Genomic DNA, 14819 nt, shown 5'->3' with positions numbered 1-14819 from the left:
AAAAATAGACCCATAGACTAATGAAACAGATTAGAGAACCCAGAACAGTCAACTCATTTGTGACAAAAGTACTGAGAACATACACTGGGAAAAGGACAGCCTCTTCAATAAATCGTGCTGGGAAAACTAGATAACCGTATGCAGAAGAATAAAACTAGTGTCTTATCACTTACCATATACAAGAATCAAATCAAAATTGACTAAAGACTTAAATCTAGGATGGGAAACCATGAAACTACTACAAGAAAACATTAGGGAAATGCTTGAGGACACTGGTCTGGGCAAAACTTTTATTGCATAAGACAGCAAAAGCACAGGCAACAAAAGCAAAAATAAACAAATAAGATTACATGAAGCCAAAAAGCTTCTGCACGGCAAACAATCAACAAAGTGAAGAGACAACCTACAGAATGAGAGAAAATATTTTCAAACTATCCATCTGAGATGGGATTAATTACTAGAATCTATAGAGATCTCCAACAACAGCAAAAAACAAACAAGATCGAATATAAAAATGGGCAAAAGATCTGAGTAGACATTTCTCAAAGGACATACAAATGGAGCCAGGTGTGGTGGCTCATACCTGTAATCTCAACACTTTGGGAGGGTGAAGCGGGTGGATCACCTGAGGTCAGGAGTTCAAGACCAGCCTGGCCAAGACAGTGAAACCCCATCTCTACCAAATATAAAAAAATTAGCTATGCATAGTGTTGCACACCTGTAATCCCAGCTATTTGGGAGGCTGAGGCAGGAGAATCACTTGAACCTGGGAAGCAGAGGTTTCACTGAGCCAGAGATTGTGCCACTGCCCTTCACCTGGGCGACAGAGTGAAACTCCATCACAAACAAACAAACAAAAAAACATACAAATGGCCAATAGGTATATGAAAAAGGCTCAACATCACTAATCATTAGGAAAATGCAAATCAAAACCACAATGAGATACCATCTCACCCCAGTTAAAATGGCTTTTATTAAAAGGACAAAAAATAACAAATGCTAGTAAGGATGTGGAGAAAGGGGAACCCCCCTATTCTTTTGGTGGAAATGTAAATTAGTATAGCCACTATGTAAAACAGCATAGATGTCCCTCAAAAAACTAAAGACTACCATATGATCCAGTAATTCCACTACTGGATACATATCCAAAAGAAAGGAAATCATTATATCAAAGAGATACTTCACTCTCATGTTTATTGTAGCGCTATTCACCATAGCCAAATTTGTAATTGAAGAAAAAAAGTTATTTTTAAAAAGTTATTATTTCATTCCCTGATGAAATAATATTCAATCTTTAGATATTCGGGCTGTTAACATTTCATGATTTGCTTGTTTTCCTTTTCTAAAAACACTGATGGTTCTCTTAAGCTTCTAAAAACGTTCATATCTTTATATCACAAAAAAATATACTATAGACTATGGTTCTTTAATATTATAGCTAAGTGAATATTTCACATAAATCTCTAACTACATCCAACAATCTTCATAATCATTGTCTTTTATCAATGTAAGTCCTTCAATTGCTATATTAATTGAATATAGATTATGGTAGTATGAATTTTAGCAAGGTAATTAAAGGAACCATTCTGCCAAGAACAACATTAAGCCCATATTATTACAAGCAAAAAATGAAGAAAGGAAGGGGGGGCAGGAGGAGAAGGAGGAGAAGCAGGAGGAAGAGGAGGAGGAGGAGGAGGAGGAGAAGGAGGAGGAGCAGGAGGAGGAGGAGGAGGAGGAAAGAAGGAAGAAGACAGAAGAGAGAAGAAGGAGGAGGAGAAGAAGAAACTGGCAAAGACTCTCCCTTTGACTAAACTTTAATCAGGCTCCTCTAAGGCCTCTTTTCCTCTAGGCCTGGAGCTTGACCACATCCCCCACCAACCCCCACCTATCTTGTCCTGTCTTTGGCCTCTGCAGCCCAATCTTAGCAAAGAATCCTGCTAAGTTAGTTTACTGAGAGTCCTCCCATCCTTAATATTGATCAATCATTTATTTATTATTTATTTGTTTGTTTGAGATGGGGCTTGCTCTGTTGCCCATGCTAGACTGCAGTGGCACAATCACAGCTCACTGTAGCCTCAAACTCCTGGGCTCAAGTGATCCTCCCACCTTAGCCTTCTGAGTAGCTGGGATTGCAGGCATGAGCCACTATACCAGGCTGCTCACTCCTGGTATTTGGTCAACTCCCTTTGATGTATAACTCCTTGGCCTTTAGTAAGATTCTTGTCAAGTCAATTTAGCAAAATCCCCCTACACTTGATGTCTCCTCCCAGTAATTTTCTATCCACGACACTTTACCATGCTCCTTGGCTGTAAATCCCCAGTCGTTCTTGTTTTATTCTGATTTCTCTCACCTATTGCCACATACCTATTGCAATAGTCTTGAATAAAGATTTCCTTACCATTTTAACAAGTGTCAGAAAAATTTTTTCTTTACCAAAACTGGTAGAATGTTGTAATAAAATCAAGCAATAAGAATCAACACATCATTTAGGTAGAATATTTTATATGATTTACTCTCAAATGTATACATTTATCAATACTATGATAAATTCAAAGTCTAATATTCCAAACCTAAGAATGTTAGATGCTTAAATGAAACACAACTCTGTAACTAATTATAGTTTTAAAAAAAAATTTGTAGGCCGGGCACAGTGGCTCCTGCCTGTAATCACAGCACTTTTGGGAGGCTGAGGCGGGCGGATCACCTGAGGTTGGGAGTTCAAGACCACCCTGACCAATGTGGAGAAACCCCATCCCTACTAAAAATACAAAATTAGCCAGGCGTGGTGGTGCATGCCTGTAATCCCAGCTACTCGGGAGGCTGAGGCAGGAGAATCGCTTGAACCCGGGAAGAGGAGGTTGAAGTGAGCTGAGATTACACCATTGCACTCCAGCCTGAGCAACAAGAGTGAAACTCCATCTCAAAAAAAAAAAAAAAAAAAAAAAAACCTTTATGAAAATTAGCAGAGAAAGCTCATGAATTACAACTGTATGGCTCAATGAGTTATCACAAAGTGAATGCAGTCATGTAACCAACATTCAGTTTAAGGATTAGAACATAAACAACACCCTTAGAAATCTTTTGACCTCTCCCCAGTCACTACCCTCTTTCTTCTCCCCAGAAGTAGCCATTATCATCACTTCTAATAGTTTTGTCTGCTTTGATCTTCATATAAAGTATATCATAAAGCATGTATGCTTTTGTGCCCATATGAGATGCCTCCATGCTATTGCTTGTAGCTAGTTTATTCATTTTCATTCCCATAGGATATTCCATTATGAAAATATACCACAAGTTATTTATCTATTCTAATATTGCTATTTAGATCTCCAGTTTAGGGTTGTTATGCCACAGTCAATGTTTTTATATATGTCTATGTCTTTTAGTGCAATGTGCACACTTAACAGTTGGGTATATACCTATAAATGGAATTGCTGGGTCACAGTAGATAATGACAAGGACTTTCCAAAGTGGTTGTACCAACTTATATTCCCATGAAGAATATATAAAAGTTTCTGTCACTCCACATTTTTGCCATCACTTGATACTATCAGTCTTTTTCATTTTAGCCATTCTGGTGTGTAGTGATCTTACCGTGATTCTACTTACATTTAACATATGAGTGACTGAATATGGATTAGGACAATATGGATTATAGGAAGATTATATTTAGAATATAAGATATTAACAGGAAATTTGAGATACAGTAAGGCTGACAGATAACAAGGTAATTGCCATTGTGAAAAGACAATTTATTATTCACAAAAGGAGGGAGTGTGCACCACCAGAGAGGGCTACATGAGGAAGGACCAGGATCAGTCAGGAGGCAGAAGGAGAGGGAGGACTGCGAACAAGAGGCTTAATTGTGGTTTCTATGAGAAGGAGTGGGAAAGGCAAGCCCTAAGGTTTAAGATTGGCAGCCGGGTGCAGTGGCTCACGCTTGTAATCCCAGCACTTTGGGAGGCCGAGGCGGGCAGACCACGAGGTCAGGAGATCTAGACCATCCTGGCTAACACGGTGAAACCCTCTCTACTAAAATTACAAAAAAAATTAGCCGGGCGTGGTGGCGGGCGCCTATAGTCCCAGCTACTCGGGAGGCTGAGGCAGGAGAATGGTGTGAACCCGGGAAGTGGAGGTTGCAGTGAGCCGAGATCACGCCACTGCACTCCAGCCTGGGTGACAGAGCAAGACTCTGTCTCAAAAAAAAAAAAAAAAAAAAAGGTTTAAGATTGGCTAGTTTGAATGATTTCAGGAAGCTCTGGGACATAGGAGCTGACCCTAGTTTCTGGTACCTATCTCTGGGGTGATTAGCACAGGTAAACAGTGGTATGGAGCTTAATAAAGGAGGTGGTTGGGGTGTGGGCTCTGGATTGGTTGATCTGCATTTGAAAAGTACATTTCAGGCCAGTTGTTTACTAGCTCTAGAAATGGGCAAACACTGAAAGGGGCTGTACTTCTAGGGTCAGCAAAACACCAGAATGTCAAAGCATCAGAATACAAAAAAAAAAAGATATGGTTAATATTAATATGTTCATTCAAAGTGTAGAAACAATCTGCCAAGAATGAGAATAAGCCCGGTGCTATTATAAGAAAAACTGAGTACTTTTTCTTTTTTCCTTTTCTTTTTTATTGGCCACTGGGAAATCCTCTTTGGTAAAGTACTTGTTCAAGTCTCTTGACCATTTTTCTATTTGGTTGTCATTGCCTTATTATTAAATAAAGTTTTGTATATTCCAGATATCAGTTATTTTGTTATTCTTTTTTTTAAAAAAATTTTAATTTTTATTTTAGGTTCAGGGGTACATGTTAGACAGGGAAACTCGTGACTAAGGAGTTTGGTGTAGAGATTACTTCATTACCCAGGTCCTAAGCATAGTACCCAACAGTTTTGTTTTGTTTTTCCTGAACCTCTCCCTCCCACCCTTCTCCCCCAAGCAGGCCCCAGTGTCTGTTGTTCTCCTTTCTGTCCATGTGGTCTCATCATTTAGCTCCCACTTATAACCGAGAACATGTGGTATTTGGTTTTCTTTTCCTGTGTTAGTTTGCTAAGGATAATGGCCTCCAGTTCCTTCCATGTTCCTGCAAAGGATGTCATCTCATTCTTTTTTATGACTGCACAGTACTCCATGGTGCATATGTACCACATTTTCTTTATCCATACTACTACTTATGGGCATTAGGTTGATTCATTGTCTTTGCTACTGTGAATAGTGTTGAACATACACATGTATGTGTCTTTATAATAGAACAATTTATATTCCTTTGGATATGAAATGGGATTGCTAGGTTTAATAGTTCTATTTTCAGTTCCTTGGGGAACTGCACACTACTTTCCACAATGGTTGAACTAATTTACACTCCCACCAGCAGTATATAAGTGTTCTTTTTTCTCCAAAACCTCACCAGCATCTGTCATTTTTTTTACTTTTCAGTGATAGCCATTCTGACTGGTGGGAGATTGTATCTCATTGTGGATTTGATTTGCACTTCTGTAACGATGATATTTGAGCGTTTTCTCATATGCTTGTTGGCCACATGTATGTCTTTTGAAAAGTGTCTGTTCATGCCCTTTGCCCATTTTTTAATGGGGTTGCTTTTTGTTTGTACACTTAAGTTCCCTGTAGATTCTGGATAATATCTCCCATTCTGTGGCTTCTATTGAACTATTTTTTAAATAATATAATATGAAACCTATTCTTTAAAAATTTTAAATTTACAGTATTGTCAACTATATTCACATTGTTGTACAATAGATCTCAAGAACATTTTCATCTTGTATAACTGACTTTTTTAAGGCTGAAGGATATTCCATTCCATATATACACCACATTTTCTTTATCTATTTATCTGCTTATGGACCACCTTATCTGCTCATATATCCACCTTTTGGTCACTGTGAGTGACTGCAATGGACGCGAGAGTGTAGATATCTCTTCCAGATCGTCTTTTTAATTAGTTTGGATAAATACCTTTGAAGTAGGATTCCTGGATTACAAGGCAGTTCCACTTTTAATCCGGGGAAAACCTCTATAACATTTTCCACAGCAGCTGCACCCTTTTACATTCCCACCAACAGTGCACTAGGATGCCAATTTCTCCACATCCTAAACAACACTTATTTTCTACCTTTAAAAAAAAATTATAGCCATCCTAACAGGTAAGAGGGGACAGCTCATTGTTTTTGATTTACATTTCCCTGATGATTAGTGATGTTGAGTCTCTTTTCACATAACCTTGCCATCTGTACATCTTCTCTAGAAAAATGTGTAATCAAGTCCTTTGTCATTTTTAATCAGGTTTTTTTTCTTTTTGATATTACATTGTATGAATTTCTTATATATTCTTGATATTAATCCCCTATCAGATGCATGGTTTGCAAATACTTTCTTCCATTCCATAGGTTTCCTTTTCAGTCTGTTGTTTCTTTCGCTGTGCAGATACTTTTTAGTTTGATATAGTCCCACTTGTTTATTTTTGCTTTCATTCCTGTGCTTTTGGTGTCATATCCAAGAAATCATCACCAAGACCAATGTTATGAAGTTCTTCCCCTATGTTTTCTTCTAGAGTTTTATAGTTTAATTCCTTATATTTTTCATATGCTTCATTTAATCTATTTTGAATCGATTTTGTGTATGGTGTAAGATAAAGGTCCAATTTCATTATTTTGCATGTGGATATCCAGTTTTCTCAAGGCTACTTGTTGAAGAGACTATCCTTTACCTATTACATAGTTCTGGAATCTCTGTTGAAGACAATTTTACCATAGTGTGTAGGTTTATTTCTGGGCTCTCCATTCTGTTCCATTGGTTTGTGTGTCTGTCTTTATGCCAGTACTAGTTAAATATCCCTTATTCAAAATGCTTGAGACCACAGCATATCCGATTTCTGATCTTTTTTTGATTTTAGAATATCTGTATATACATAAAAATACATCCTGAGGATGGGACCCAAGCCTAAACACAAAATGTATTTGTGTTTCATATGTGCCTAACACACATAGGCTAAAATTGCTAAAATTACATTTGGGCTATGTGTGTTAGGTACATATGAAACATAAATAAGTTTCCTGGGCCCTCTATTCTACTTCTATTGGTCTATATGTCTGTCTTTATGCCAGTACCGTACTCTTTTGATTACTGTAGCTTGGTAGTAATATCTGAAATCAGAAAGTGTGAGTCCTCCTCCTGCCTTTTTTTTTTTTCCCTCAAGATTGCTATGGCTATTTGGGGTCCCTTGACATGCCATACGAGTTTTAGGATACTTATTTTCTGTTTTGTTTGTTTGTTTGTTTGCTTTAATAATAGCCATCCTAGTAGCTGTGATGCAAATCATTTTAATTACAGTCATCTCTTTTCCTAATGCATTATTTTCCTGTTTATTCTATCAGTTACTGAGGGAGGTATATTAAAATCTACTTTAGATTTGTCCCTTAGTTCCATCAATTTTTACTTCATTTCTTATGAGGCTGTTTCTTTAGATACATATAAACAGAATTGTCTTATCTTCTGGTGGAAGTAACACTTTTTTTCCTGAAAATCTGCTTTGTTTCATCTTACTATAATTATACCAAGCTACTTTAATGTATGCATTATTAATATTTTCTGTTCCTTCACTCTTTCCCATGTATCTCTTATAATTAGTACACAATTATTTTTCTTAATCCAAAATGACATCTTTGTCCTGAGTAGTCTACTTACATTTAATGTAATTACTGATATATTTGGTTTTAAACATATCATCCTGTTAGCAAAACAAGTAAATTTCATTGATTTCTAATTTTTTCTAAAATTTCTTATTAAAACATGAGAAGTGACCAAATGAAATTATGAATTATAATATTTAAGTTTTCAAAAGTTTAGCCAAGAAAAGATGGGATGATCATAATTTACGATGTGTAGGGTGAAAAAAGACATTATCTTTAATTACCTCTTATGTAAGGTAATGTTTCATGAATATATCACATAAATACGCCTAATGCTACATTTTATAGTTGATAATTTCCTGATTGCTCTATAGTTTTTTGTCTCCTAAAAAAACAATGAATAACTTGTTCTACAGTTTTTGTAAGGATGAAAATCCTTTATAAACTTTCAAACTTTTTTTGTTGCTAATTTATCTTTACAAAGCAAGGATTATGAAGTATTCTGATAATTCATTTAATGTCAAGATACATATTTTTCCCTAGTCCTTTTTCTCTTTTCTTCAATTCAAGCTAATTTTTACCCATGAAATCAAAGACATTCTCATGCATATTTTTGTCAAGTTACGGTAGCTCTACTAGAAAATCCTAGTTCTCTGAGAATTTGACAATTATTTTTATAATATCAATGATAATCTAAGAAATTAAATACTGTAAAAGAATAATCAGAGTCACTTGAATGAAAATCGTGTAAGTGTGTAAAGATATCCAATTTCAGTGCCTACGTTGGCAGCATTTATAAAAGCTAGTGGAGAAACAGGCCAGCTATATTAAAAAGGTCCTTTTAAAAAATGTTAAGGAGTCATTTCAGGAATTTAGGAGAAGTATAATGATAACATTTACAGTTTTTAAAGATCACTTTGAAATGAATATAAAGAATGTGTCGGAAGAAAAAAGAATTTTAAACGAAAACTACTGCAATAGTTCAGATAGCTAAGGAGTAAAACCTATAAAACTAGGTGAACAGATTTGACTGTGGGATGAGGGAAGGGATTACTAAAGCCAAAAGGGAATGACATAGAATGACTATCAAGAGCAAATAATTAATAAGGTAATTTCAGTGAATAAATAACAAATTTTTGAGGGAGACTTAAGAATCACTTGAGTACTGATTCATAGGCAATTCAAAGTCTTTACTTTAGAAAATTAGATCTAATTTTGTAATTAGTACAAAGTATATTAGTCAGAGTTCTGTAGAGAAACAGAACCAATAGGATGCACAGATATATATATGTGTGTGTGTATGGAAATATATATATAATACATACATGCCAACTATATATAATATATATACAACTATATATAATATATATACAATTGGCCCATGTGATTATGGAGATAAACTCCCATGATCTGTCATATATAAGCTAGAGAACCAGGAGAATCAGTGGTATAGTTCAGTATAAGTCCAAAGGCTTGCAAAACAGAAGAGCCAATGCTATAAGTTCTAGTCCACAGGCAGAAAACTTATGTCCCAGCTTAAATGTTCAAGCAGAGAGAGCACGAATTCTCCCTTCATCTACCTTTGGTTACATTCAGGCCCTCAGTGGATTGGATGATGCTGCCCACTCACAATGTGGAGAGAATCTGCTTTACTCCATCTACTATTCAAATGCTAATCTTATCTAGAGACACTCAAAGATATCCCAAAAATAATGTTTAACCAAATACATGGGCAGCCCAGGCACACAGTCAAGTCGACACATAAAATTAACCATCACACTAAATCAAAAATTTCGCTTTTGTATTGTGTGATTTGTGGGTTTGGACATTTTCTTTCTTCTTTGCTACACAATCTATTTGAAAAATGTAGCTTAACTTCTTTCTATAGACCTTAATGAACTTTAATGTCATCCTTTCATTATTATTTATTTGTAGCTTTATAAAATGGCTCTCCTCTGAATCATTGCTTTGTCTTCCTGATTTTTACAATGTAAATGAAAGCCTCAAAACGATTTATTTATTCTTCTCTTCTCATTTTAAGTAGGAAAAAAAGGACTTTTTTTTCTTTATAGGCACATATAGAAACTATTGGCAAAAAATAAATGAAAGGGAATTTCTTATCATGTTAAATTTCACACAGTTCTTTGTCAATGTGACTGGTTTCTCTAATAGGTTTTACATCCTTGTACTTTAAAAAAGTCATCTTGCCTATTTCATCCCAGTGCCTAAAACAGTGTCTGGCACATGATAGGTGCTCAATAATTGCCAAATGTTGAATAAATGAACAAATTCATATCTCAAATAGCAAAAGAGTATAACTACAAAGCCTCAGAGGAGGGTTTCTCTTACTTCATTTAATAAGAATTATAGGATTCCCTCTACTGAGTCTTCTCTGTACAATCTACCAACCTTCTCTGTTGCTGTTCTCCTGTTGGTTGCTCTCATATTTCTTCTCCCTGTGATTCTTCATGTCAAAGGCTTTCTAGGACCATTAATTTTTCTTTACCATGTTTCTGCCAGAAAATCACTGCATTTTGTCATTGTGCAGACAATTATGGCACTCATGTTTTATTTTGGAAAAAAAAAAGCTCTGTCAGCAACCAATTCCTATTGATGGCAAACACTTTTAAGTCAAAAAGTTCTTGGTGAAGCACAGATTGTATGTCCAGGACAAAACTGTCTGCTGGAGTCAAAGTCATAATTTCTTTTATAAATGAAATGTAAATGCCATAGTAATTTAAAATCTATCATCATCCATCTTTTTGAAAATTATATGAACAAGCTCTCCTTTAGCAACTGGGAACTCAATATCATGCCTCTTTTCCTTGAATTCATATTTCCATCTCACTTCCTCCACATAAGCTTATCCCAACATAATATATTTTAGTGTTTCAAAATATTTTAAATTGATCACCCTCTTATACTCCCCTACAACAAAAAAAGTAAATTTTAAAATTTCCAAGAACATAAGTTCTAATACTGTGTCCTCATTAGATTACCAGAACACTTTTCATGAGTATTAAACATATAACAAATTGTAATTATTATAAAATATAAAAAGGATTTCTTTTCTTTTTGAGACACAGTCTCACTCTGTCACCCAGGCTGGAGTGCAGTGGTGCAATCTCAGTTCACTGCGGCCTCTGCCTCCTGAGTTCAAGCAATTCTAGTGCCTCAGCCTCCCCAGGTGGCTGGGAACTACAGGTGGGAGCCACCATGTCTGGATAAATTTTGTATTTTAGTAGAAACAGAGTTTCGCTATGTTGGCCAGGCTTGTCTTGAAGTCCTGACCTTAGGTGATTGGCCCATCTCAGCCTCCCAAAGTGCTGGGTTTACAGGCATGAGCCACGGTGCCTGGCCAATAAAATATAAAAAGCTTTTATTGGAAATGCATGTCATAAAAAAAAATGGACAGGACCTTCTGCCCCCTCCCTCATGAGGCCATGTACCCAAAAATAAATATTACTTATTGCTAGAAAGAAATGGAATTCAGGTTAATTCTATTTTTATATGTTGTATTCTTCCATTCCAAACATTTGGGAGTGTAACGATTTCTGGCTATAGCAATAATCATTTGTGTGAACTCCTAAGTTATAGACCAAAAATCACATAGGGGTATGCTTCAAAAATTATTTTTAATGATCAGCTGATAACTCAATTTGGTCCTTCTGCAATTATCTTTTAAAGCAACTGAAACTCACCAATTTTACAAAAGAGTTAACTACTCAGTCATTAGAGTCATTCACTTTTTAAACACCACTATCAAGATTTAGGTCAGATAAGGTATCCCCATATTTGTCAGAGAGAGGGACAATTGCTAAAGAGGAAAGCAGAAAGATGTCTAGTTCAGCACACTCTGAGGAAGATCAATTTTAGGAATGAAAACATGCAAGTTGACAACCTGAGAATTAACACTCTTAAACTATCCTTAACTATATAACCCCCTGGAAAGCCTTTATGTACCTCTCAAGGTTAAAGGTAAAGGATATATGTTGCTCAGTTCAGAGACTGCCAGTTTAAGATGCACACAGGTTGGGATACATGCAGTTTAAGAGAAGTCATGAACTCTAAGGCATTCATAATTCATTCTTTCTCTCTCTCTCTCTCTCTCTCTCTCTCTCTCTCTGTGTGTGTGTGTGTGTGTGTGTGTGTGTGGTGTGTGTGTGCATACATCTGAGAGACAGGGAAACGAGAGGTAAGGAGACAAAGGAGAGGGGAGAGGGAGAAAGTACGGGGAAAACAGGGAAGACAACTGTGTATGCCCAAATACCAGCTTTTATTTTTGGTAGTATTCTTGAAATCGCTTTTATCCTTGCCACTAAAACTATTCTCATACCCTAAAGATACAATCTGGACATGTGATATGTAAGGAAAAGAGAGGAAGAAGTTTGTGAAACAACACTGATGAAATGACACTGAAGCTGATATGAATATGAAAAGACAGACACTGCCATTTCAATTTAGTGGTATTGACATATTAAGTTTTCTTCCTCTGACAATGAAGAGCCACATCTATCCAGGGTGTACCATAGCAGTCCTCAGAATACACAACAAAGAAACAGAAAACAAGAACCCTGAGGTAGTATGACATTAATCAAATTAAATACACAATTTAAATCACTAATCAGAAATTCACTTAAAAATTTTTCTTAAAAATTGCACTTACTGTTTCTTTTTAACTGTATTCTTCACAGCTCAGATATAGACCCAGTCTTCATTTAAGAAAAAAAAAAAAAAAGGTTTTTCATTATTTTTACACGTTGCCTAAGATTTGAAGCTCTAAAAATGCACCTTATTACCTAAAAATAAATAAAAGGCTAAGCCACAGTCAGAAGTTGTGCTAGGGCCCATATTCTTTGTTAAGATACTGCTCTGAAATCCAATCTAATCCAGTGAAAAAGGGAACCCAGTCTCGGCCAGTATCATGTGCTTCAGGAGCCCTGTCCCTGATGGAGAACATCTGGATCTTGGAGTTGGTGGGGGGGTGGAAAAAAGTGGAGAAGAAGCTTATCCTTCTTTCTTTTTTTTTTTTTTTTTTTTTTTAATGAGCGACAACATATAGACAGGACAATTTTTAAAGTGCCTGGTGTCAAGAGTGTTCAGTTCAGTCCAAAACAGCCATTCTGAAAAAAATACATACCTTTTTACAGCAGTGACTTGTTTTGAAATATTCAGATTTGAGTTTGTAGCTACAAAAAATGTAATGGTTTAAAAGAAAAGAAACTGTCCCAAACTTGGCCTTGGAGACAGCTTTTTAGATGATGTAATTCACAACTCCCTCTTGGGAAAATAGGAAAATTTCTGAAAAAAATCCCTAAACAAAGTTCCAATACATTTCAATGGAATCAAGATGCTCTGGTAAACCAACCACTCACTGAACTAGTTGGCTATCGGTCAAGATTATCATTTAGGACCCTTAAATTCTTTTCTTTCTTGGAGCTTAACAATTATCTAACCATTCTCTTTTCCTATAAAATGTCCTTATCAAGACTGTATCTTTTAATTATCAGAGGCCTTTCCCTGATAATAAACCTTTAATACATGATTATATCTGAACTGTGTAACAAGTTTTCTCTAATAATTTATTTGCTAAAATTAATTGAAGCAGATGCAGGGTAGAAAGTGACCATTTGCAGCTAAATCCAATAACTATATGGATTATATTTTGTCATAATCTAGCAGGGGTTTCACAACCCAAAAAGAAAAATCAAGATGTTTTACTTGACTGAAATAATAAAGTTTATATATCCTGGTTAAGCAAATACATTTGTTAACAAACCCATTATATGTTTGTTAATAAACTCACTGTGTAGTGTGCACTAGGAAACAAAAATTGACTCCCTCAACAGATAAACTTCAAAATACTGATTTATGACATTTTCTCTTTACTTACCCAGAAAGAAAAGATAAAAATGATTTCCCCTGCCTTTTCAACAATTCTTAAATTATCTTAAACTGTGAACGAAGATTCAAAAATATTTCTACACCTTCAAATTAAAAACCAGATTACTATATGTCTGATGACTTGTGATGCCTCAACCAATTTTGCTAGCATTCTTCAAAACTCTACCTGTAAAAACACACCACCTAACTGTTGTTTTTAAATTGAAAATTCTCAAAATGCATCAAGGAAGTAATAAAAAAAAATTAAGGACTGATACTTGCTCAAAATATTAAAAACACTGCTCTCTTCCATTCTCCAGCCCAGTAAATTGAAGCAAATCGTTTCCTTTCTCAACGATAACATTAATACACATTTCTAAGTATTTTTGAAAATATAAAACTTCAACTTGTAGTCTTTGTTCCTAACAGCTATAAATTTTCACTTAAATCTAAACCAAAAAAAAGAGGCTCAATAACAATAAAAAAAACCAATTTTCATGTAAACCCTTGACTGAAATCCATCCTATTGGGCTGACAGTTGGGCTGATAGTTAAGCCGGTAGATGACAAAATACTACTTTAACGGGGTGGTGAGGAATGTCCGTATTGCTAATTGGCGGTTCGTGAAGTTAAATTTCCTATAATTATTGGTCCTTGTTTATTTGTTTATTTAACCAATAATACCTTAGAGCTACAGGGGTTCCATCTGGCTGCGACCTTCAAGGATTGTAATTAATTCAACTACTCGTGATTCCACGGCTAGGGACTGTCTATCATCTAGAAATAAGCAAGGTGGTGGCAACTCCAGGGAAGCCGGGCACAACTCCAATACTTTGGCATCTTCTCCCTGTCTCTCATTTCATAAACTGAGCAATCTGCTGGAGCCGCGCTGTCGTCTGTGGATAACTATAGACCCCTACGCAATTCGTCGAGTTTGTGCCTCAAGTGATCGCCTGAGGGCTTGCAACGAGCTTAGAAAACAGAGGCTACAGAGGGGTAAACTGCTTCTAACAGACTTCCCAGTTCCCAGCCACTTCAGCTCCTAAACCTGTAAGGGCGCTACTGAGCCGAGCCAGCACGCACCACACGGCCCGGGGACCCCCAAAAGGCCGCTGTGTGAAAAAGACGCACTAGAGGGCGCCCCTGAAAGGGGCCCTTGGCCCAACTGGTAAGGCGGCTGCTAACGCTCTTACCTAACTCCACTCCGCCTCCAACGCTCTTACCTAACTCCACTCCGCCTCCGCCTCTTGGCGTCGCGCGGCCACGCCCCGTCCCGCTGCGGAGGCTCACGGGA

General features: G+C 36.4%; 1 protein-coding gene across 3 annotated transcripts in view; it reads right to left on the bottom strand.

The window, feature by feature from the left end:
• Positions 1–12357, bottom strand: part of ZCWPW2 (zinc finger CW-type and PWWP domain containing 2) — a 159094-nt gene extending 146737 nt beyond the window's left edge. For all 3 annotated transcript variants that reach the window (XM_073023653.1, XM_008009346.3, XM_073023652.1), the window contains exon 1: positions 12310–12357. The gene's annotated coding sequence lies outside the window, so the exon portion shown is untranslated. The remainder of the gene's footprint in view (positions 1–12309) is intronic.
• Between the last annotated feature and the right edge of the window lie 2462 nt (positions 12358–14819).

The sequence above is a fragment of the Chlorocebus sabaeus genome, chromosome 15 (assembly GCF_047675955.1).
Source record: "Chlorocebus sabaeus isolate Y175 chromosome 15, mChlSab1.0.hap1, whole genome shotgun sequence".
Classification (NCBI taxonomy): domain Eukaryota; kingdom Metazoa; phylum Chordata; class Mammalia; order Primates; family Cercopithecidae; genus Chlorocebus; species Chlorocebus sabaeus.
This window is presented reverse-complemented; position numbering and strand designations above follow the sequence as displayed.